Here is a 24,940-nt window from a genome sequence, read left to right on the forward strand (position 1 = left end):
TTTGCTTTTGCGCGTACAAAAATGAGCATTTACTTTGTTGGTCAACATTGTCATGCTAGTGCAAGAAATCATATATTTCATGGCAGAACTGTTTTCATCATCAGTCTTATCAGTTACTGAGTTTTGGTCATATTAAGAGTTCCTCACACAGCATAATATTTACGATGGAACATTATCAAACCAATATCCAAAATTTTACCTCACAAGGACTCACTTTTTAGAATATTCAACCATTGTCAGATATAGGTATTTATTTGAGTATTAAGACATTCACGTGTTTCAGGAAAGAGTGGATTTCCTTACAGGCTCTTATGATTAAGAAAAGGAGCAAATGTGAAAGTACCAACACTTGTACACTGAAATAATAGTGGAATTTTTTATTGTTGATGAATAACATTTTAGTTCAAAGGTCAGAAAAAATACTGCAGTTTCTTGGTAAGTGAGGATGTTTACTATTTAATATTTTGTAACCTATCATCAATAAGAATAATAATGTTCTTTATTTCAGTCCCTATGCCCTCTTGTGTGGATTAAACAATTTTAAAACTGTACAGTAAACACTAAGAAAATTCTTATAGTCATATTCATATAGAAAGACTCTGGAGTAATATGTACCAAATCCCATCCACATTCTTGATCTCCAAAAGACGAAACTAAGATCCAAGGACATGGTAACTTTTCAAGGTCATGTTTTTTAAGGCAGAATTTAGGTCACTCAGGTTTCCCTGGTGGTTCAGAAGGTGAACAATCTGCCTGCACTGCAAGAGACCTGGGTTCGATCACTGGGTCAGGAAGATCCCCTGGAGAAGGAAATGACAACTCATTCCAGTAATTCTTGCTGGGGAAAACCCATGGACAGAGGAACCTGGCAGGCTACAGACAATAGAGTCACGAAAAGTCTGACACGACTGAGCCACTAACACTTTCACTTTCTTTCTTTAGATCATTCACCTACAAACTGTTCGTTTTCTAACCAGTACGCTATTTTGGTACCATGATATTTACCGTATCATTTTGTAATCAAATGCCATATTGTAAACATTAAGTTCCTAAAAGATCCTTATGCTTAAACACAGTATTGGGGGAACACATATACACCCAGGGGGGGATTAATGTCAATGTACGGCAAAACCAATACAATATTGTAAAGTAAAAAAAAAAAACAAAATAGTATTTGACTTAAGAAATCTATGAAACCATGCTCCTTAAACTTAGTTGATATACCTAATAACTAGAGACTTCAGAACATAGAAATAACCTAGTAATATCTATTCATTTTACTGATGATGAAACTAAGAATCAGGAAATAAGGTGACTTTCCCAAGTTTGTATACCTTTAAGATGATAGTGCATGGGGTCTCAAAGAGTCGGATACGACTGAGCAACTTCACTTTCACTTTTCACTTTCATGCATTGGAGAAGGAAATGGCAGCCCACTCCAGTGTTCTTGCCTGGAGAATCCCAGAGACGGCGGAGCCTGGTGGGCTACCGTCTATGGGGTCGCACAGAGTCGGACACGACTGAAGTGACTCAGCAGCAGCAGCAGCAAGATGATATAGTCCTACTAAGAAAGTGCCTCTTCTCTTTCTGTCTTTCTTCTCCTCTATCAATTGGACAACAGCTAAATTGCCTTTAAGAGCAATTTGACTATTGTCATTCTGAGAGTTATACATAGGAAAAATGTTAATGCTTAAAAGTAAATACTTGCAACCATTTATAGTTTGTTTTCCAATTATCCAGTTGGCTGGCATTGTGAAAATTTGCCTAATATTGTATGTAATATTATATAGCTTGGGTTTAGATAAGGACAGATGTATATATTGATAGATAAATAGATTGTAAAGAGTCGAATATAAAGATAAATAAATTATTAGGTGAATGGATGGGCAAATAGATGGATATGTGTGTTTGGGTGGGTAGATGTATAGCAAGATATAGATGGATACTTACAATAATGAAGAAATGAATATACAGCTTAATATATTGACTCAAGTTTCTGTGTCTGTATGTTGAATGTATACAACTATAAATTGCAATTGTGTTATTTTTTTTTAATTTATTTGAAAAGTTATTGGACCTAATAGAATTCAAAAGATATATTCTTAGATATGTTTCTTATGATGAAGTAGAAACAATTTATGAAAAGGCTTAATGTCACTGGGGAGATGGACTAATGAATTATGTTAGTGAAAAAATATTTTTAAAACCCTGTAAATATTCTCTATGAACATTATAAATCTGTCTTCCCACCTTCTCAACTCTGTTATACCAAATCTACAAGTTGGATGAATATTCATATTTAATTCTGATCAATAACATATGGTTGGCTAACCACAGTAAGGAATGCTCCATTTAGTTGTTTTCTATGCCCAGGCTATGAATTTTGTTTTCCACTTTAACATCCTAACATGCACACTGCTAGAATTATAGCCAAATAAATGTCATAGGTTCCATCACATGAAACTTTGCATGTGCTCTAGAATAAGATCCCAAGCATTAGGAATGCTACATGGAATATTAGCCCCAAAGACAAAATCTAGATAGTTGGCATAAGCACCAACCTAAGAAGTAAGAGTAAAGAATGATCACGGTTCCCATTCTAAGCTCTCCACTGATGGTGGCTTCTCCCTCCTTGTCTCATATTTTCTATCACCAAATAGCTTTCTGAGGTGCTCTTCAATCTTTCAGTCTCATGACCATAGAGAAGAAACCTAACACTTAGTCCCAATAGTTCACTGTAAAAGATCAACCTAGCAAATGATTTCCAGAAATACTGAACCTAACGTATGATTCCATCTTCACCTCCAAGAGTCATTAGGCTGATAAAAACTGTCTATGGTGCTGTTCTACAGAGTCATGGAATGTCACTTTTTGTTTCTCTTATTTAATTGTTTCTCTAATTTAATTGTTTCTCTATTTTAATTGGAGTCTATTTACATCTATTGAGTTTAAACTACTTCACATGTTCATTCCAATTATAGTCTAATAAATAAAATCAGAAGTAAATGTATTTTGAAATGTCAAAATACTTAATATTTTTCAGAAAAGTTAAACGTGTACATAAAATAAAATTGAGATTTGTGTTAGATTGGATGAGTGTCGAGCAATGAGCCATCGGCACCAAACTAGTTTCTTGGTCTCAAAATCCCTTTAGATGTGTTTTTCTCCCAGCAGAAAAGACACTGCTCCTATTCAAAAGCCACACTTTCTAGTATTACTGTCAGAATTTAAGCAGATAAAATAGCATGTGAAAACAATCCAACAGAATAGAGTCTGGCACACTGGAGAAAAAGAAAAGTTAGTGTTCAAGATGGACAGGAATGCAAGATGGAACTGAAGACATAATCAGGATCCAGATGATTCATATCCTACTATACGCTGTAATTGTTGTATATTCCCCAACCATATTGGTTTTTCTTCTGTAACCCATTTAATGAAGCCTGTTATATTATAAGCTTTGGGGAATAAATATTTGAGAATAAATTCATATATTTAATCTTTATAAACAGTGGAATAACAATGTCAAAATCAACATCACCACTGGGGAGATAAGAGCTAAGTGGTATATGCCTCACCAGGGATGTCCAGGTTTCTTCTGTAATCCTTCTTGCTCCCCTCCAGGTATTATCAGACCTTAATGTAAAGATTTCACCAACTTCTGTGTCATCCCCTCAATGAATATGCACCAACATGCCATTCAGAGAGGCAGGTCTTTTCAGGGTATGGGAGCTAAAGAGATTCTGGGAAATAGCTTCAAGGTGCAAGGTGATGAGAAAAGAAGAGAATAAGAAGGAAAAAGGAACCTTCTTTCCAGAAATTGCTGGGCCAACTTACTAGTCATTAGCAAGTCAACTTACCACACAACATAAAGTTCAGTATACATGTCAAATAAGAAGATTCAAAGATACAGGAGAGATTGGAAAGAGACAAGAAAAACCAGGATGTCTTTTCTTTTGCATCTACAACAAAGTATTCAAGCACAGACTGTATATTTTACACATCCTTTTATATACCAAAATAAGTGAAAATAAGTAAACTTCCATCAAATCACTTGATAAAACTGTAAAAAGTTCTCAAAATAGAAACTGTATGAAAATTGGCCTGTTGCTTCTAGCCTTCTCTCAGTTACCCAGTGCTTCCCCATTGTCTCTGCCATATATATCTAGCATCCCAGAGTTGATAAAAAAAGTTATAATCAATCGGTTAAGAAAGATATGGAACATTTTACCTTAGCCAAATTAAGAATTATAACCGTAATGTGTGTGTGTGTGTGTGTGTGTGTGTGTGTGTGTGAGTCACTCAGTCTTGTCTGACTCTTTGCAACCCCATGGACTGTAGCTCTGGAGAAGGCAATGGCACCCCACTCCAGTGCTCTTGCCTGGAAAATCCCGTGGACAGAGGAGCCTGGTGGGCTGCAGTCCATGGGGTCGCTAAGAGCCGGACACAACTGAGCGACTTCACTTTCACTTTTCACTTTCATGCATTGGAGAAGGAAATGGCAACCCACTCCAGTGTTCTTGCCTGGAGAATCCCAGGGACGGGGGAGCCTGGTGGGCTGCTCTCTATGGGGTCGCACAGAGTCGGGCATGACTGAAATGACTTAGCAGCAGAGCAGGACTCACCAGGCTCTTCTGTCCATGGAATTCTCCATGCAAGAATACTAGAGTGGGTTGCCATTCCCTTCTCCAGGATATCTTCCCAACCCTGGAATCAAACCCAGGTCTCCCATATAAACCCTTATAGCATCTCAGAAATCTTTGAAAACTGTTCCACTTGACCTCTAATCCATTAGAAGTCAAGTCAAGGAACAGCTATATAAGCTTTTTGAGACAGTGGGCTGTACATTAAATGATACATTATTGATAATTTACACAATCCAGATCTAAGTGTCATCATGTGTGTGTGTGTGCTCAGTCATGTCAGATTCTTTGTGACCCCATGGACTGTAATTCCCCAGGCTCCTTTGTCCATGGATTTCCCAGGCAAGAATACTGGAGTGGGTTGCCGTTTCCTTCTTCTGGGGATCTTCCTGACCCAGGGATTGAATCCGCATCTCCTTCGTCTGCTGCACTGGTAGGTGGATTTTTTGCCACTGAGCCAAGTGGGAAGCCTTGTCATCATGGCCCCTTTCTAGATCAAGAAGGAATGTTATCTCTTATGGAGTTGTCTTGTTGATTCTAGGAGAATATTGCTGTTTATGTTTAAGCAGGCCTTTCCTCTGTTGGGGGAGTTTTGGTCGATACGCGACGCAGATACACAATGCACAGGAGAGGAGAGTAAGGAGACCAAAGAGCAAAGAAATTTTTTTAATGTTTTTTCACAGTTTTCTTGCCTTGCTATAGAATGTGAATTTTATTTCACACCAAAGATGGTTGGATGGCATCACCAACTCAATGGACATGAGTTTGAGTAAACTCCGGGAGTTGGTGATGGACTGGGAGGCCTGGCATGCTGAAGTCCATGGAATTGCAGACTCAGACATGACTGAGTGACTGAACTGAACTGAAGCTCTGGCTGCACAATCCCTTTCCATAACCACTAAGATTACATCTTGTTCTCTAGAAATAGTAAACCACATTTAGCTCATCAGTTCACTGGCAATTTTTTAAAATAAATTTAAAAAAAAATTTTTGGCCATGCTGTGTGGCATGTGGGATCCTAATTCCCTTACCATGGATTGAACCCACACCCCCTGCATTGAAAATGCAGAATCTTAATTACTAGACCACCAGGAAAGTCTCCCCGCTAGGCACATTTATGCTTCTCTGCCTTTGCCTATGCTATTCCTTCCTTCTGACATACTTTCCTGCAACGTGGCCTTGAAATCTCAGATTCAGCACTACCTCTGCAAACCTTCACTTCATGGGAAATAGATGTGGAAACAGTGGCTGACTTTATTTTTTGGGCTCCAAAATCACTGCGGACGCTGATTGCAGCCATGAAATTAAGACACTTACTCCTTGGAAGGAAAGTTATGACCAAACTGGATAGCATATTAAAAAGCAGAGACATTACTTTGCCAACAAAGGTCTGTCTAGTCAAGGCTATGGTTTTCCCAGTGGTCATGTATGGATGTGAGAGTTGGACTGTGAAGAAAGCTGATTGCCAAAGAATTGATGCTTTTGAACTGTGATGTTGGAGAAGACTCTTGAGAGTCCCTTGGACTGCAAGGAGATCCAACCAGTCAATCCTAAAGGAGATCAGTCCTGAATATTCATTGAAAGGACTGATGTTGAAGCTGAAATTCCAATACTTTGGCACCTGATGCAAAGAACTGACTCATTGGAAAAGACCCTGATGCTGAGCATTGAAAGCAGGCGGAGAAGAGGACAACAGAGGATGAGATGGTTGGATGGCATCACCAACTCAATGGACATGAGTTTGAGCAAGCTCTGGGAGTTGGTGATGGACAGGGAAGCCTGGCATGCTGCAGTCCATGGGATTCCAAAGAGTTAGAAACGACTGAGCAATTGAACTGAACTGAATTTTAACAATTTCCTGAACAGTACCATATCTTCATACAAACAGTTCTGTCTTTGTAAATCTATCATATTGCTACATGAACAATTCCCTTATACTTTCATAAGTCTGGACAAAGTCTTTCTGTTGTTGAAACATTTAATAACATGCTATATATAAAATGAATAGATGATTGTCACCATTCATTCCCCAGTTAATATTTTAATACATCCATGTATATATGACTATAAAGCATTTCACTATTTTTTGGACAAAAGTTCAAGAAATAAACATGTGAATAACATTGTATTGCTTTTTAATCATATACATTCTATTTAAAAACATTATGGGGTGGATTCATGTCAATGTACGGCAAAACCAACCAATGTAATATTGTAAAATAATTAGTCTCCAATAAAAATAAAAATTAAAAAAAATAAAATAAAAAATAAAAACATTAAAAACACTCTGTTTAAAAAATCAAATACACTCTATTTAAAAACAACAGCACACTGGCCCATTGAACATTGTGTATTTATTATTTTTTCCCTTGCATGCAATCTTGGACTATATTTCAACTTAAATAAGAAAGCCCCAAAATATAATACCTCTTTTGAAAAACATAGATGTAAAGGGACAACTTTATTTACAGAAATACATCAAAGATTAATAATTGGCACAAATCCAATATTTTAACATTAGTTAATATTAAGTTAATTGACACATCCTATTACAGTATTAAAACCATGGCTTTAAGTTCAAGTAGGCACAACTATTTATATTTCAGTAACCCTTAAATTTTAATCATGTTTAAAGCAACAGCAACAATAATAGCATAATTAGCTAGTATTCATAAACCCTTTCGAGTGCTAAGCACTGCTGGTTAAATGTATATGGTTTTTGATTTTCACAACATCCCAAGTGGTTAAATACACCATAAAATGTCCACATTTTATGATGAAGAAATTGAGTTTTAGAAACATCAAAAATACATGCTCAGGGTTACACAAGAAATAAACTGGTGGGACTGGAATTCAACCTACAACAGATGGAACCTATCTATTGCTAAATACATGTCCCTCAAAGACAGAGAAACAGATCTTGTACTTTAATGGATCTCCAGCACCCAACAAGGGCCTTAAGCAGAGTAGATATTCAGCAACTGATTATTGAATTAAAATGAAAGTTTTAGACCTGAGGTTTATATTTAAAAATAAAGATGATAATTTTTGCTAAAGAATGTATATGAGGCAAAAGTATATTTCTACCTTAACCGTTTTTCATTTGTCTAACTGACTTTGAAGCAAGAAGGAAGAATTTATGATTTGGTTAAAGTTAACAGTATTTCAAATTAAAAATGTGATTTCATACCTAGTCCAAATGCTACATTTGTCCCTAAACTGCACATTAGTTAACTTCAGATATTAAATATTTGGCTTGGTTTGTGTTGAAGCATGTCAAAACATTAAAAGTCTGAGATAAATGAAAGAAACTATTAATGCCACTTCTTTCTTTGCAAGGCAGGGGCTTTTGTTTTTCTCCTGGAACTTACAAACTGTCATAATCCACCATGACAGATTTTTTCCTGAACTCTTTTCATATACCTCAGTCAATTTAAGGAGATGCAACCTATCGGTATATTGTTATTCAGAAAAATCTCAAAGTATTAGGGAATTGTATCTAGTTTTTCCATGCCACCCCCTTTTAGCAGTGGAAAACTGGAAAGTGTTTTATTGTTTTTCTGCTGTACATCTTAAGCCACAATATTACAGACATCCTAAACCTGAATATCAAGTTTTGTGTTTGACAAATAGTGGTTGCTGCTGCTGCTGCTGCTAAGTCACTTCAGTCGTGTCCGACTCTGTGTGACCCCACAGACGGCAGCCGACCAGGCTCCCCTGTCCCTGGGATTCTCCAGGCAAGAACACTGGAGTGGGTTGCCACGTCCTTCTCCAATGTGGTTAGACTTATACAATTGTTCTTCAAATACATACTTATTAAAAATGAAGTACAGTTTAGATAGAAGTCTACCTTGGTGAGAAGAAAAAATGAAATGACATTTTGAGAAACCATTCTGTCCATTTTCTACAAAATCATTACAATGGGCAATTACATTTATTATCTTCATGTTACAGATTAAAAAAGGAATAAAGAGGTAAAGTGACTCTCCAGAATAATACAACTAGGAAATGACAAATCCAAGATCTAATTCTAAGTCTCATGTATGTTTAGAGCAATGAGCTTTGCCCCTTAATGGTGATTCAGCCTCTAGCTTCATGGATTCTCTAGACTTTAGGTTCTTCAACTGTGAGGGAAATTGTTTGACCAGCTGATTTTCGAAGACTTTCTTGTAATAAAAAAAAAACATATTCAGCATAATATTTAATATACCAAATTAGGAAGAATTTTGCAATATAGTTCTTAAACAATTACCATCTTTTCTTCCCACTGCTGCTGCTGCTGCTGCTAAGTCACTTCAGTCGTGTCCGACTCTGTGTGACCCCATAGACGGAAGCCCACCAGGCTCCCCCGTCCCTGGGATTCTCCAGGCAAGAACACTGGAGTGGGTTGCCATTTCCTTCTCCAATGTGTGAAAGTGAAAATTGAAAGTGAAGTCGCTCAGTGGTGTCCAACCCTTAGCGATCCCATGGACTACAGCCTACCAGGCTCCTCTGTCCATGGGATTTTCTAGGCAATAGTACTGGAGTGGCTTGCCATTGCCTTCTCCGAAATGATGAATAGATGAAATGTATTTGTCAGAATTCCTAGAACTGCAGAGAAAATGCAAACTCTAATATAAACTATGGATTTTATTTTAAAATAATGTATCAGTATTGGTTCATCAGTTGTTGCAGATGTACCACACTAATGCAAGATATTAATGGGAAAAGTATGTATATATGATGCGGGGCAGGTGAAACTGTATTTTCTGCTCAACTTTCCTATAAATATAAAGCTGCTCTTTAAAAGTCTATAAATATTTCTAAACCACTCTTGAGCTTGGCTCTAAAGGGGAAGAAAAAATGAGATAAGATGTGGAAGGAGAAAGCTGACAAAAATATTTAAGGTCAAAGAAACATATGCCAAGGGGATGCAATAGGAAGGAAAAAGTTAATGGTTCAGAAGAGAGAAAGGAGTAATGGTCCTTTGTAGGAAAGATGGAATGGAGTCTGATGCACAGATGGAGGAATCAGCTTTTGTAGGAAAAGCATCAGGTCACCCAGTCTCAGGAGAGATGCAGGTATGTGAGTAGATGCACAGATAGCTGTGCTGTGTTGTGTTTAATTGCTCAGTGTTGTGTGATTCTTTGTGACTCCACGGACTGTAGCCCGCCAAGCTCCTTTGTCGTGGGGGGAGGAATACTGGAGTGCTTTGCCATGCCCTCCTCCAGGGGATCCTCCCAACCCAGGTCTCCCGCATTGCGGGCAGATTCTTTACCAGCTGAGCCACAAAGGAAGCCCAAGAATACTGGAGTGGGTAGCCTATCCCTTCTCCAGCGTATCTTCCTGACCCAGGAATCAAACCGGGGTCTCCTGCATTGCAGGCAGATTCTTTACCAACTGAGTTATCAGGGAAGTCGTGATAGAGAGTAGGATTGAGAAGGAGATATTTCAGAAAGAAAATGCTCTTTTCCATAATATGCATATTTTACCATGTGTGTGATTTGTGTTTATTTTAAACCATATTTATATTTATATTAAATCATAAGCATTTTAATTTTCATTATTTTAAAATAAAATATAAAAAATTAATCCCATGCATTTTGGTTCCAGGTTTGTTTTGGATGCTACCCATTCAGTTGGTTAAGCCATTGGCAGAGAGGCAGTACCAGGAGAGGCTTCTGTTATCTTGAGGAGATCTGATAAGTACAGAGTGGCTGTGGATCAACATCTTGACCCTGGTCCTAGGCTAACATGGTGGTATTTTTCGGACAACAGATGACAAAGGTTGTAGCAAGAACAGCTCTCTTTGTAGTCTAGGTCTCCTGCGCTGTTCTGGGAGTCATCTCTGGATATCCAGCTTATAATCTGTTCTTCCAAGCTTTGAAACTGTTTCATAAGCATGTAATTCTCTATATTAAATCATATTTAAGTAATGAGAATGCAATAGATTCCTGATTGATACACCAAAGAACCGTCAGGATCACACTCAGTGTGAAGTCAATTACAGATGAGATCAATAAACAGTTGCTAAGTCACTTCAGTCGTGTCCGACTCTGTGCGATGCCATAGATGGCAGCCCACCAGGCTCCCCTGTCCCTGGGATTCTCCTGGCAAAAACACTGGAGTGGGTTGCTCTAAACAGTTAGGAGTCATAAATATCTGATAGGACTAATTATGAAGTCATGGCAAAAAAGACAGTGATGTTTCCATGACTTTTTTTAATATGAAAATGACTTGCTTTATTTGCCTTCCTCTATGTGATTATTGAAGAAAAATTTAGAGTTTAATTCCTTTCGAAGATGTACGCATAACATTTCCCTTTTAATAATATTTTCAACTCTTTGATGTCTTCAGAATCTTGAGTTTACAGCCCTGAATCCCTTTTGAACCTTACTAGAGAAATTGCTCTGCTGTTTAGAGTGGATTCTTATTGTAATTATTTTAAAATGAAGCTCTTTATATTCACTTCATAACGCTGTCTATGTGCTGGACATTGTCAGTATCTCCAACATGAATGCCAACCGCTTATACAGTCACTTATTACATCCCAGGCAATCTGACCTTTGCTGTGATCATCAAATATACCAAGTTAATTACTGTCTTCAGATTTTTGCCATACCTGTTCCATCTGCCTGGAAGGCTCTGCCTGCCCATGTTTGCACAGTTGGCATATTCAGTTTATCCAGATATCAGCCAAAACATCACCTCCTTTAAAGGACTTACTTCAAGACTAAAAGTAAATTCACTACCCCCATCTCACACTTGCTATTGAATATTTTGCTTTTATTTTTAGTACCTTCAGGGATATATATCTTCTTGAAACTATACTGTTTATTTTCTACGTTATTGGCTGTCTATTCCTACTAGATTGTAATTTCAGAGAACAGTGACTCTACCTGCCTCAGTAGTAGCTCTTCCTCCCAGGGCCTAGCACAGTCTCGACAAATAGGAGGTGATCAATAAAAGTAGTGTTTGGAAAGAGAATACCTTAATTTCACACGAAATTCTCCAGTCATTATTTTCGTATTCATTTTTCCCACTTTTTATCAGGCTAAGTGCTGACTAAAGAGCCTTTTCACAGATGCTTTTACTTCCTGGTTGCGAAGAGTATAAATCACAGGGTTCAACAGGGGGAAGATCACTGTGTGGAAGAGAGAAACCACCTTGTCAGCTGGGAAGGCTCTGAAGGGACGGGTGTAGATAAAGATGCCAGGCCCAAACATGAGAAATATAACGATGATGTGGGTGGTGCATGTGGACAGAGCCTTGCTCTTCCCCTCGGAGGAGGAACCATGCACACGGCAGAGGATGACTGCATAGGAGGCCAGAAGCCCCAGGAAACACAGCAGGGTCATCAGGCCACTGTTGAAGACCATCAGGAGCTCCACCACAAAGGTGTCAGTGCAGGCCAGCTTGATGACCTGCGGCACATCACAGAAGAAGTTGTCCAGTCGGTTTGGACCACAGAAGGGCAAGCGCAGGATGAGGGCCACTTGGATAATGGAATGAACAAAGCCTCCACGCCACAGAGCCAACAGCAAGGCATAGCAGGTTCTAGGGTTCATGACAGTTGAATAGTGTAAAGGACGACAGATGGCAATGTAGCGGTCAAAGGCCATCACGACAAGGAGTAATCCCTCCCCTCCTCCAAGGAAGTGCAAGAAGAAGAGCTGAGTGATGCAGCCTCTATAGGAGATCACCTTCTTCTCAGAGGAAGTCCACCAGCATCCTGGGAGCCACAGTGAAGGAGTAGGATGCATCCAGGAAGGCCAGGTTGCCCAGGAAGAAGTAGAGGGGGGCCGTGAGGCCGGGATCTGACCTGACGGTGAGGATGATGAGGACATTTCCAGGGAGGATGATGAGGTAGAAAAGTAAGATCAGGACACAGACCAGGAGCTGAATGTTTTGAGACTGGGTCAGACCAAGGAGAATGAATTCTGTCACCACTGTGCTGTTTTCTGTCTTCATCTCCTGTGCCTGTAGTACCTGGGAGAGTAGAGAGTTTGTTCCCAGTTCTTCTCCCACTAAAACCTGTGAATTCTACGTCTGTGTTACACCATTACTCTCCCACAAATGAAGAAAGCTCCTCTACTCTTCACCTGCATGCGTGCTACTGCTTCAGTCGTTTCTGACTCTTTGTGACCTATGACTGTAGCCCGCCAGGCTCCTCTGTCCACGGGATGCTCCAGGCAAGAATACTGGAGGGGGTTGCCATGCGCTACTCCAGGGAATCTTCCCTGACCCAGGGACTGAAGCCGCGTCTCCTGCACTGCAGGTGGATTCTTTACCCATGAGCCGCTGGGGAGGCCACTTCCACCCTTTATTCTTCTATAAATCATTAAGTGCCAACACCGAAACCTTGACGCCACACTGTTCTGCTTCTGTCCGGTGCTCCTGTTAACTGCTCTCTCCTGCAGCACGCTGTCCTGCCCTGCATTTGTTTATGGTTCACATGAGGCGTATGAACTTTTTACAATTCTTCAAATTTTTATTTGAATGGGGGGAGGTGGTAAGATGGAAACTGACAGCAAAAAGGAATGGCAGAGTTTTTTAAGGCAAGAAACATTCCATATCTCGTCTGTAATGGTTACAAGTGTCTTTTTTCTTCAAAATTTATTGAACTATTAAACGATACAAAAATTCATACATTTACTGTATGTAAATTATACCTTAGGGAATGTTTGCCTAAAAAGTTTTTAAAAACCTGCTTACTTAAAATATTTCCTTTTTTTCTATTAACCCATCATCCTAGTCTTGATAAAAATAATCCTGGTTGTTCTGGAGAAATTGAGATCTGTTGCTTATCTGTACAATTGTCTCTAAATTGGCAGTGTGCTTATCCAGTGTACAGGATAACTTATTGCTATGAAAATTTGAAGGCCCAGTGTAGACCACCTCAAAATGTGCCTCAATAGCATACTGATCATTTTGAATTAAAGTCACTTAAGAAATGGTCAATGCAAGGGAGACACTCTGCTCCTTCTTTCTGTCTCCCTGAAAGCAGGAAAAAAATCTCTTCATGTGAAAAGTGCACCACCTACATCTAGGGGTAAGGGGACGCCCGTGTCCCTAGAGATAGGATTCAAACGAGAAACTCATAGAAACAAACCTTGTTATTTTTTATTTTTCTACCCCAAGCCCAGACTCCATTTAGATTCTTTACTAATTGACCATATAAAGCCTAAATTTCTTTGTCCTTTCTGTTACAAAGTTATTGTTTTTTCATCTAAAAAGTGTTAAAGCACCTACTTTGGCCAGTTGTTTAAAGCTCATTTCTATGAGACCTTTATGCTTGTGATTAAATTGCCTTGAGTAAATTTTATTATTAGTCCAGCCGCAAGAATTCAAGATTGATAGAGCAGAAATTTCCCCATCCTACACAAAAGCAATAACAGTAGAATTTCTATGTATATATGATGATATTCCATTATTTGCAATTTTATGTTTGAAAGTGTCATAATGAAAATGAATATTAAAATGTACAAATAAAATACACATGCTGTTTGCACATGCTAAAAAGTTGTTTATTTTTAGGAAGAAACATTTTCAAAACTTGAAGACTTGAACTGGATGATAACACTTCCCTGAAATTTAGAAGTATATCTACTCAAAATGTAAAAATGTCTGATTTTGTGTGTCTAAACCCAGATAGATTAATTAAAAGCAGATGTTTTTGCATATAGCTAAAACCTGGCATTATTAAAGAGGTAGTTTTCATCACATAGACACATAGATATGTGTACAAATGCACGTATGCACACACATGCACAAGCACACGAATTGTTTCCTAAGCAAAACTGAAGCACCAACATTTACAAACGGCACAATCCAAATTAACTTTTCCACTCTGTTCTTTCCTTCCTTTCTTTTTTCCTCTCTCACTTCCTCTTTCCCTCCTTTCCTTCCTTCCTTCTTTCCTTTTTTCCTAGCATTCATTGGCTTAAATATTTATCACTTTTTTCTGTGTATAATAAAACCTGCTGCTCGAAAAGTAAGTCAGGACTCTGTCTGTACTTATTCCTAACTTAGGTGCACCTTGCACTCTATTATACAATTGGTTATTTCATACTGTTTCAAACATCAAGACTGTCTTTAGGACATAAGGGAAAACTTTACGTATTAAAGTTTAAGGGTTGCAGATTTTTCCACTGTGCTTGGCTTTCCTGTCATGCACTTATGTTCTTCTATTGACTCCTTAACAGATCGTATTGATTACCATCTAACATCCCTCACTTCTTTCTCTAGTAATATGATATAGAAATTTACGACCAAGAAAAGTGGTATCTTAATAAAAGTTTTATGTATTCTCAATAAAGTAAATCTAAATATTCAGAGGAACAAGAGTTATATCATTAAGAACAGATAAAAGATGTTACTGTATTATTGAAATCAGATTTCAAATAATAAAAAAAGTTTGTTTCTGCTATAACAGCTCAGCATTCCATTATGAGATAGCAGATGTCCCACCAGAAAAGCTGTAAAATGTTTCCATTTATTCCTTCTTCCTGTTCCTTATAATATGAAGATTGACAAATATATTTACCTCGCTAGCAATCCAACATTGCTCTTACACAGCAAGCTCCACCTCTTAACAGAAGGGACAATAAAATTTTATTTCCGCCGTTATTAAATTTAATTTCTCTCGAAGACAGACCTCTTAACATTTGAAAACAACAACCAATTTGTGATGCAACAGAGAATGCACTCTGGGAATTCTAAGGCTAACTAAACTATAGAACTCTTCTAAAGGGAATTTTTAGAATGCCAATGAAATCGAAATATTAGAGTAGAGATATCTTAGGTGCAAATACTCAGACATCAGTTAGAGAGACATGGTCTCTCTATTGGAATCTAAAATTAACATTCTATCAGTGACAGAAATGATGGAATGATGAGAATATTTATTGGGTCTGAATGAAAAGAAAGTCAAGGGAGGTTTATATTTTATACTGTAATTCAAAAAAGAGAAAAGTAGTGCAACTGACAGGAAATCCAAGGTATATCAAGAAAGAGAATAATGTGGTCAAGTAGAGAGTAACTATGTTAGATTCAACATAACTTCTGGTGACAAAGGGATAAGCAGGGAGAAAATAAATGATGGTCACCAAGCCTCCTTTGAATCATCATTCTACAGAAAAAGAACTGCATGTTGTCGGACTAATTAAAACCCCAGAGATGTCCTCCATACAGAACCTATTTGGCCTTCATATTTGCTGTTTTTCATTTTAAGTTTTGTTCAAGCAATGAGGGGGTTTCCTAGGTTGCAGAGTGGTAAAGAATCTTTGCCTATGCAGAAGACACGGGTTCAATTCCTGGGTTGGGAAGATGCCCTGGAGGAGTAATAGCAACTCACTCCAGTATTCTTGCCTGGAAAATTCCATGGACAGAGGAGCCTGGTGGGCTACTGTCCATGGGACCACAGAGTCAGACATAACTGAGTGACTGAGCTTGCAAATCAATGATGCAGAGCTATTTATTTTTCAATTTAATATTATTAAGCAGAAGAAAAATAATTAGGAACCATGCAGGAGGCAACATAATGTAAGCTTTAGGGATTTGATTTTGTTTTAAACAGACAGATTTTCTATTTAAAAAATTAAAATACTAACCTCATATTTAAAAAATAAAAACAATACATAATCAAACATATTTCATTCTAATTTATAGCCAGTTCATAAAAAGAGAGGTAGGGGGAATGACAAATGGGAAAAGTAAAGTAATAAAGAGATATACAAAGCTATGAACATAAAAATAATATATAAAGAGTAAAGGGAAATTAAGGAATAGCAATACATGCAAATGCAGCCATGAAATTAAAAGACGCTTGCTCCTTGGAAGGAAAGTTATGACCAACCTAGATAGCATATTAAAAAGCAGAGACATTACTTTGCCAACCAAGGTCCATCTAGTCAAGGCTATGGTTTCTCCAGTGGTCATGTGTGGATGTGAGAGTTGGACTGTGAAGAAAGCTGATCGCTGAAGAACTGATGCTTTTGAACTGTGGTGCTGGAGAAGACTCTTGAGAGTCCCTTGGACTGCAAGGAGATCCAACCAGTCCATCCTGAAGGAGATCAGTCCTGGATGCTCATTGGAAGGACTGATGTTGAAGCTGAAACTCCCAATACTTTGGCCACCTGATGCGAAGAGCTGACTCATTAGAAAAGACCCTGATGCTGGGAAAGATTGAGGGCAGGAGGAGAAGGGGACAACAGAGGATGAGATGGTTGGATGGCATCACCAACTCGATGGACATGGGTTTGGGTGGACTCCAGGAGTTGGTGATGGACAGGGAGGCCTGGCGTGTTGTGGTTCATGGGGTCGCAAAGAGTTGGACATGACTGAGCCACTGAACTGACTGAACTGAGTACATGCAAAGACTGTATTAGGAAAACAAGAAATGAATATGAAAGGATACAGAGGCATAAGAATGTATATTCTGAAAATCACATATTAAAGTAGACAACAGATAAAAGAAAGTTATCTTAAAAAAAAAATAAAGTTGCAGAAAAACACGTAGGAAGAAAAATTCACATTTTCGCGTTCATTACAATCTTTATTTCTACCAAAGACTTTTTTAAATATTATCTTTTCATAACAATAGACAAAATTAGGAACCTTGCTTCCTAATGTTTGCCACAATACTTAAAATAAAATTATGTTGATGATGTAACTAGTCCTCAGAACAGAGACTTCATATTATTGCTGGTAAAAATTGATAATTTTAGATAATCTTAGATATTAAAGTCATGAACCATGCTGTATTTTAGTGTTCAGTTCAGTCACAGTCGTATCCAGCTCTTTGTGACCCCATGAATCACAGCATGCCAGGCCTCCCTGTCCAACACCGACTCCCGGAGTACACCCAAACTCATGTCCATCGAGTCGGTGATGCCATCCAGCCATCTCGTTCTCTGTCGTCCCCGTCTCCTCCTGCCCCCAATCCCTCCCAGCATCAGGGTCTTTTCCAGTGAGTCAACTCTTCGCATGAGGTGGCCCTATTGGAGTTTCAGCTTTAGCATCAGTCCTTCAAGTGAACAACCAGGACTGATCTCCTTTAGGATGGACTGGTTGGATCTCCTTGCAGTTCAAGGGACTCTCAAGAGTCTTCTCCAACACCACAGTTCAAAAGCATCAATTCTTCGGTGCTCAGGTTTCTTCACAGTCCAACTCTCACATCCATACGTGACCACGGGAAAAACCATAGCCTTGACTAGACACACCTTTGTTGGCAATGCAATGCCTCTGCTTTTTATATGCTGTCTAGGTTGGTCATAGCTTTTCTTCCAAGGAGCAAGCATCTTTGAATTTCATGGCTGCAGTGATACTGGAGCCAAGAAAATAAAGTCTCTCACTGTTTGCAGTTTCCCCATCTCTTTGCCATGAAGTGATGGGACCAGATGATCTTACTTTTTGGAATATTGAGTTTTAAGCCAACTTTTTCACTCTCCTCTTTCACTTTCATCAAGAGGCTCTTTAGTTCCTTTTCGTTTTCTGCCATAAAGGTAGTGTCATCTGTGTATCTGAGGTTATTGATATTTCTCCTGGCAAGCATGATTCCAGCTTGTGCTTCCTCCAGCCTGGCATTTCACATGATGTACTCAGTGTCCACAGGACTGGAAGAGGTCAGTCTTCATTCCAATCCCAAAGAAAGGCAATGCCAAAGAGTGCTCAAGCTACCGCACAATAGCACTCATCTCACACGCTAGTAAAGTCATGCTCCAAATTCTCCAAGCCAGGCTTCAGCAATATGTGAACCGTGAACTCCCAGATGCTCAAGCAGATTTTAGAAAAGGCAGAGGCACCAGAGATCAAATTGCCAACATCCTCTGGATCATGGAGAAAGCAAGAGAGTTCCAGAAAAACATCTATTTCTGCTTCATTGACTGTGCCAAAGCCTTTGACTGTGTGGATCACAATAAACTGTGGAGCAGTCTGAAAGAGATGGGAATCCCAGACCACCTGACCTGCCTCTTGAGAAACCCGTATGCAGGTCAGGAAGCAACAGTCAGAACTGGACATGGAACAACAGACTGGTTCCAAATAGGAAAAGGTGTACGTCAAGGTTGTATATTGTCACCTTGCTTATTTAACTTATATGCAGAGTACATCATGAGGAACGCTGGGCTGGAAGAAGCACAAGCTGGAATCAAGATTGCTGGGAGAAATATCAATAACCTCAGATATGCAGATGACACTACCCTTATGGCAGAAAGTGAAGAGGAACTCAAAAGCCTCTTGATGAAAGTGAAAGAGGAGAGTGAAAAGGTTGGTTTGAAGCTCAACATTCAGAAAACAAAGATCATGGCATCTGGTCCCATCACTTCATGGGAAATAGATGGAAAAACAGTGGAAACAGTGTCAGACTTTATTTTTGGGGGCTCCAAAATCACTGCAGATGCTGATTGCAGCCAAGAAATTAAAAGACGCTTACTCCTTGGAAGGAAAGTTATGACCAACCTTGATAGTATATTAAAAAGCAGAGACATTACTTTGCCAACCAAGGTCCGTCTAGTCAAGGCAATGGTTTTTCCCGTGGTCATGTATGGATGTGAGAGTTGGACTGTGAAGAAAGCTGATCGCCGAAGAATCGATGCTTTTGAACTGTGGTGTTGGAGAAGACTCTTGAGAGTCCCTTATACTGCAAGGAGATCCAACCAGTCCATTCTAAGGGAGATCAATCCTGGGTGTTCATTGGAGGGACTGATGCTAAAGCTGAAAGTGCAGTACTTTGGCCACCTCATGTGACGAGTTGACTCACTGGAAAAGACTCTGATGCTGGGAAGGGTTGGGGGTGAGAGGAGAAGGGGAGGACCGAGAATGAGATGGCTGGATGGCATCACCGACTCTATGGACATGAGTTTGAGTGAACTCCAGGAGTTGGTGATGGACAGGGAGGCCTGGCGTGCTGTGATTCATGGGGTCACGGAGAGTCGGACACGACTGAGCGACTGAACTGAACTGACTCTTCATATAAGTTAAATAAGCAGGGTGACAATATACAGCCTTGACGTACTCCTTTCCCAATTTGGAACCAACCTGCTGTTCCATGTCCAGTTATTTTTGCTTCTTGACCTGCTGTACAGGAGGCAGATCAGGTGGTCTGCTATTCTCATCTCTTTGAGAATTTTCCACAGTTTGTTGTGATGCACACAGTCAAAGGTTTTGACATAGTCAATAAAGGAGAAACAGATGTTTTTCTGAATCTCTCTTGCTTTTTTGATGATCCAACGGATGTTGGCAATTTAGTCTCTGATTCCTCTGCCTTTTCTAAAACCAGCTTGAATTGGAAGTTCATGGTTCACACACTGTTTAAGCCTGACTTGAGGAATTTTGAGCATTACTTTGCTGGTGTATGAGATGAGTACAATTGTGTGATAGTTTGAACATTCTTTGCCATTGCCTTTCTTTGGAATTAGAATGAAAACTGACCTCTTCCAGCCCTGTGGCCAGTGCTGAGTTTTCCAAATTTGCTGGCATATTGAGTACAGCACTTTCATAGCATCATCTTTTAGAGTTTGAAATAGCTCAACTGGAATTCCATCACCTCCATTAGCTTTGTTTGTAGTGATGCTTTCTAAGGCCCACTTGACTTTGGATGTCTGGCTCTAGGTGAGCGATCACACCCTTGTGGTTACCTGGGTCATGAAGATGCTTTTTGTATTCAGTTCAGTTCAGTTCAGTCGCTCAGTCGTGTCCGACTCTCCGCGACCCCATGAATCACAGCACGCCAGGCCTCCCTGTCCATCACCAACTCCCGGAGTTCACTCAAACTCATGTCCATCGAGTCGGTGATGCCATCCAGCCATCTCATTCTCTGTCGTCCCCGTCTCCTCCCTCCCCCAATTCTTCCTAGCATCAGACTCTTTTCCAGTGAGTCAACTCGATGCATGAGGTAGTGCTGTGTATTCTTGCCTCCTCTTTTTAATATCTTCTGCTTCTGTTAGGTCCATACCACTTCTGTCCTTTATTGTGCCCATCTTGGCATGAAATGTTTATAAATAATACAATCATACATTTTAAAGTTAATTTTTTAAAAATAATCTGTAGTGAGGCAATCTCCTTCCCATCTTAATTCCCCTGTGTCCATTTCTCCTCACGTCTCACAGCAGAAAATTAATATTAATTCCTGTTGTGTCCTACAAAAATTGCATGCATTTACAAGAAAGCATGAAAATAAGTTCTTGATTATATTTCTTTAGATATAATTTATAAGCATGGAAAGGCACAGGTAAGTGCTGGACTTGAATATTTGTGTCAGGTGTTAGCACTCAGGGAACCACTTTCCAAACAGGATGTAGACTGTCTCCTTCATTCATTCCAGAAAATCTTTCTGTGATCTTTGTCATTCTCCTCTGCAAATACTACCATGGTTAGCAACCACTTTCTAATCTCTAACATCATAGACTAGTTGTGCTTTACCTTAGGTTTTATCAAAATGGAATCACATGACATGTATTCTTTTTTATCTGACTTTTAACTCAGCATTAGGATTTTAATGTTCATGCGTGTTGCATTATCTGCAGCTGTTCCTTTTAATTCAGAGAAGGCAATGGGGTTCCTTTTAATTACCAAATAATGTTCCATTGTGTGTATAGAATCCAAAGGTTTTATTACTTTTCTTCATTTATGGGGGCTTCCATGAACATTCTAATGTAAATCATTTTGTCCACAAGTTTCCATTTCTCTTGGATAACCACTGACGAGTAGGATCTCCGGATCCAAAGGTAGATGTAAACTAGCAACATATGAGAGAGTTCAAGTTCTTTCATCAGTTGACCAACGTTTGTTGTAGTGTGTTAATTGTGCCTTTTTATTGTTTGTATTTCTGATGCTTGGACATCTTGGGCCCTGCCAACCCCAGAGAGTCTGAGCCTCCCAGAGTTTTCCCGTTCCTACAGATAATTAATGACTCACCGGCAAAGCCACCTTTCATATGCAAATCAACCAATTTCGAAATCAGTATTGCAATTGCTTCCTTTGTCAGGCTTTCACAGTTCTGATCCACTGGGCAACCTACTCACTTATGTGAAAGTGTCTGGTATCTAGGATGTTATATACACCTGGGGGCACTTGATAAACTACATTTTTGTTGCCTTTTGAGTTTTACTGAGGCAAATTTATGCCTGTTCTGCGGAGTGGTGAGAGTGTGCTCTGTCTGAACACGTGGTCACATGTCTTGGGCCATTTCCCAGATGACTAATGATGTGCATCTTCCCACGAACATAACGATCATTTGTATATTTCTTTTCTGAAGTGTCTGTTCCAATCTTTTTGGGGTGAGGGGCTGTGCTTAGCGGCTTGCAGGATCTTAGTGCCCCAACCAGGGATCCAACCGGGGCCCCCTTCAGTAAGAGTCCTAACCACTGGACTACCAGGGAAATCCCCATTTAAATGGGATTAGGAAATTTCAAATTTCCCTCCCAGTGCATAATTTGCTTATTAATTTCATAATGGTATATTTTGATGAACAGTAATTTTTTATTTCTTAAGGTTTAATTTATCGGTTTTATGATTACAGCTTCTTTTGTGCTATTTAAGAAATCATTGCTCATCCCAAATATGAAAAAAAAAAACAAAAACACTCTTCTATGTTTTCTCCAAGGAGCTTTATAGTTATAACTGCTACATTTAGATCTATGATCCAACTCCAAATTAATTTTGTGTGTGCAGTGAGCTTGATGTCCAAGTTCATTGTTTCCCATACACATATTCAGTTGCTCTAGCGTTATTTGTTTAAGACTTTCCTTTCTTGGTGAATTGTATATGTATCTTTGACAAAAATGAATTTACAATTTGGGTGAGTCTGCTTCTGCCTACTCTGTTTTGGGCCATCAGTTTGTCTTCACATCAATACCGTACTCTCTTGGTTAGTATAGCTTTTTAATGAGCCAATCATGTTTATGTAATGAAGCCTCCATAAAAACCCAGAAGGATAGATCTTTGGTCCTTTTTGGAGAATTTCCATATCCCAGAAACTCTAATCTTTAAACCATTAAAGAGCATTAATGGGTCCACATGCTCCTGTGCCAGGCTCCAAGCTCCTTTGTTCAGAACTTTACCCCATATGTCTCTTCATCTGGCTGTTGATGCATATCCTTTGATATCCTTTGTAACAAGTTGCTGCTGCTGCTGCTGCTGCTAAGTCACTTCAGTCGTGTCCGACTCTGTGTGACCCCATAGACCCCATAGACGGCAGTCCACCAGGCTCCCCCGTCCCTGGGATTCTCCAGGCAAGAACACTGGAGTGGGTTGCCATTTCCTTCTCCAATGTGTGAAAGTGAAAAGTGAAAGTGAAGTCGCTCAGTCGTGTCTGACTCGTAGCGACCCCATGGACTGCAGCCTACCAGGCTCCTCCGTCCATGGGATTTTCTAGGCAAGAGTACTGGAGTGGCTTGCCATTGCCTTCTCCGGTAACAAGTTGCTAATGGAGAGTAAATAGGTTTCCCCAAGTTCTGTGTGCTGTTCTAATAAATTGAACCCGGGGAAGGGATTGTGGGAATCTCTGATTTATAGCCAATCAGGCAGAAGCACAGATGACAACCTGGGCTTGCACCTGGCATCTCCAGTGGAGGTTGTCCTTGTGGAACTGAGCAGTTTGCCTGTGGAATCAGATTCTGTTTCCAAGGAGATAGTTTCCAGATTTGAGCTGAATTCTTGGACACTCTCCTGCAGTCCAGGAATTGCTTATTAGTGTGCAAAAGCTTCCACACAAACGTGGGGAACCCCACTGTGACATCATAGGGAAAGCTTCCCAAAGCAAAGAACAGACGGTAAGTACCATTATTCCTTCCTATGTGCCTGAGGTGCACTGGATCTGGAACAGATTACCTCCTCAATTAATAAATAGAATCCAAATGAAGAATAACCCTGGGATTATTTTAATCATTTATTTACACATATTCATTCCTGATACTGACAAGAACCTATTTCCCTCAAAATCTAATCATAGTACGTTATCAAAAACATATGACTAAAGCTCAAAGCTCCCAAAGTGCTCTTGCCCTTGGATGAAATGATCCTCTAGTTTTGAAATGGAAAAGTTCATTTAAATTTTTAAAAATTGCATGAACTCAAACATTACAATCTTTTATATTCTGAAGGATGGTCAGTAATTGGGTTCTGAGTATAGGGAAGTAATTGATCACTAACAAATAATTCACTAAAGAATTCTCACTAGAGAGTTAAAAAAATTATGGAAATTATAGGGCTCTTCCATTTATATTTTAAAGAAATAAAATTTGATTTAATAAGAAAGAACTCTCAATTATAGTGCTAACAAAAGCAACACACCACTAATTTAACTTTAACATAAATGGCAGAATAAGCAAATACAGAAGACATAAAGACTGACAAAAGAGGTGATCTTTAAAAAAATCACTCAGCTGGTTGTCTATCAATCCCAATCAGCCTAGAATCCCTTTCCTCCAAGTCTGTTTCCACGTTGGAGGGTGTAAGGAGAGACTGACTTCAAAAACTACTATCTGACTAGCAACTTCCTCTGAGAGAGGGGTGTCACACAGTAATCAAACTACACTCAGCTATGAATTTATAAAATTTGTTTCCAACGTGTGACAAAATTTGACTCCTGTCACCAATACTGTTGAGTGGTTACCACCTGGCATGAGTTGAAATGGCTTATATGAATAAACGCTCACTTTCCATTCTGTAAAGAGGAAGAAGATAAAGGAGTAAATAATCTATTTTTTCAGTACCAGGAAGATGGTTTACCAAACATCATCCCACTGGACTAAGACTGAAACATGACAATAATATTTAATTAGATCACTTGGAGAAGAAATTGGCAACCCACTTGAGTATTCTTGCTTGGTAAATCCCATAGACAGAGGAGCTTGGCGGGATACAGTCCCCTGGGGTCACAAAAGAGTGGGACACAACTTAGCAACTAAACAAAAACATAGTGTCTTGAAACTACTCCTATTCATATACTAGCCATTTACTTCTTTATATTCATAGTGGACACATCTCCCAGGTCTTATTAGTTTTATTATTTCTCAACATACAATCTCCTCATAGCCAAATCCTCTCCAGAAAAGCCACTAAGCAATTAGTGAAAATGTGTGTTTTAGAAGATCATTATTATATCTTAAATTTTGAGGGTGATCTGCCAGAAATTTCAGGAAGTGTGAGTAAATTTATTTCCATCCCAATTTCTTTGTTTTTTCACCAATTAGAGGGAAACCTAGTGGGATTTAAGACCTCAGACAAAAGGAGGTCGTGAAAGAACCAATACTACTGCAAATACTTCCTTCTTTAGGACAAAAACCTTCAGGAGGACTATAGAAAATGCCATTAATCTT

The 24,940-nt window shown here is 39.1% G+C and overlaps 1 pseudogene; it reads right to left on the reverse strand.

Moving 5' to 3' along the window:
* Positions 1–11,668: 11,668 nt before the first annotated feature.
* LOC148776695 (olfactory receptor 4N2-like) lies at positions 11,669–12,629 on the reverse strand (annotated as a pseudogene).
* Between the last annotated feature and the right edge of the window lie 12,311 nt (positions 12,630–24,940).

This window comes from Moschus berezovskii, chromosome 9, assembly GCF_049115385.1.
Source record: "Moschus berezovskii isolate FMDL1 chromosome 9, NW_MosBer_1.0, whole genome shotgun sequence".
NCBI lineage: Eukaryota > Metazoa > Chordata > Mammalia > Artiodactyla > Moschidae > Moschus > Moschus berezovskii.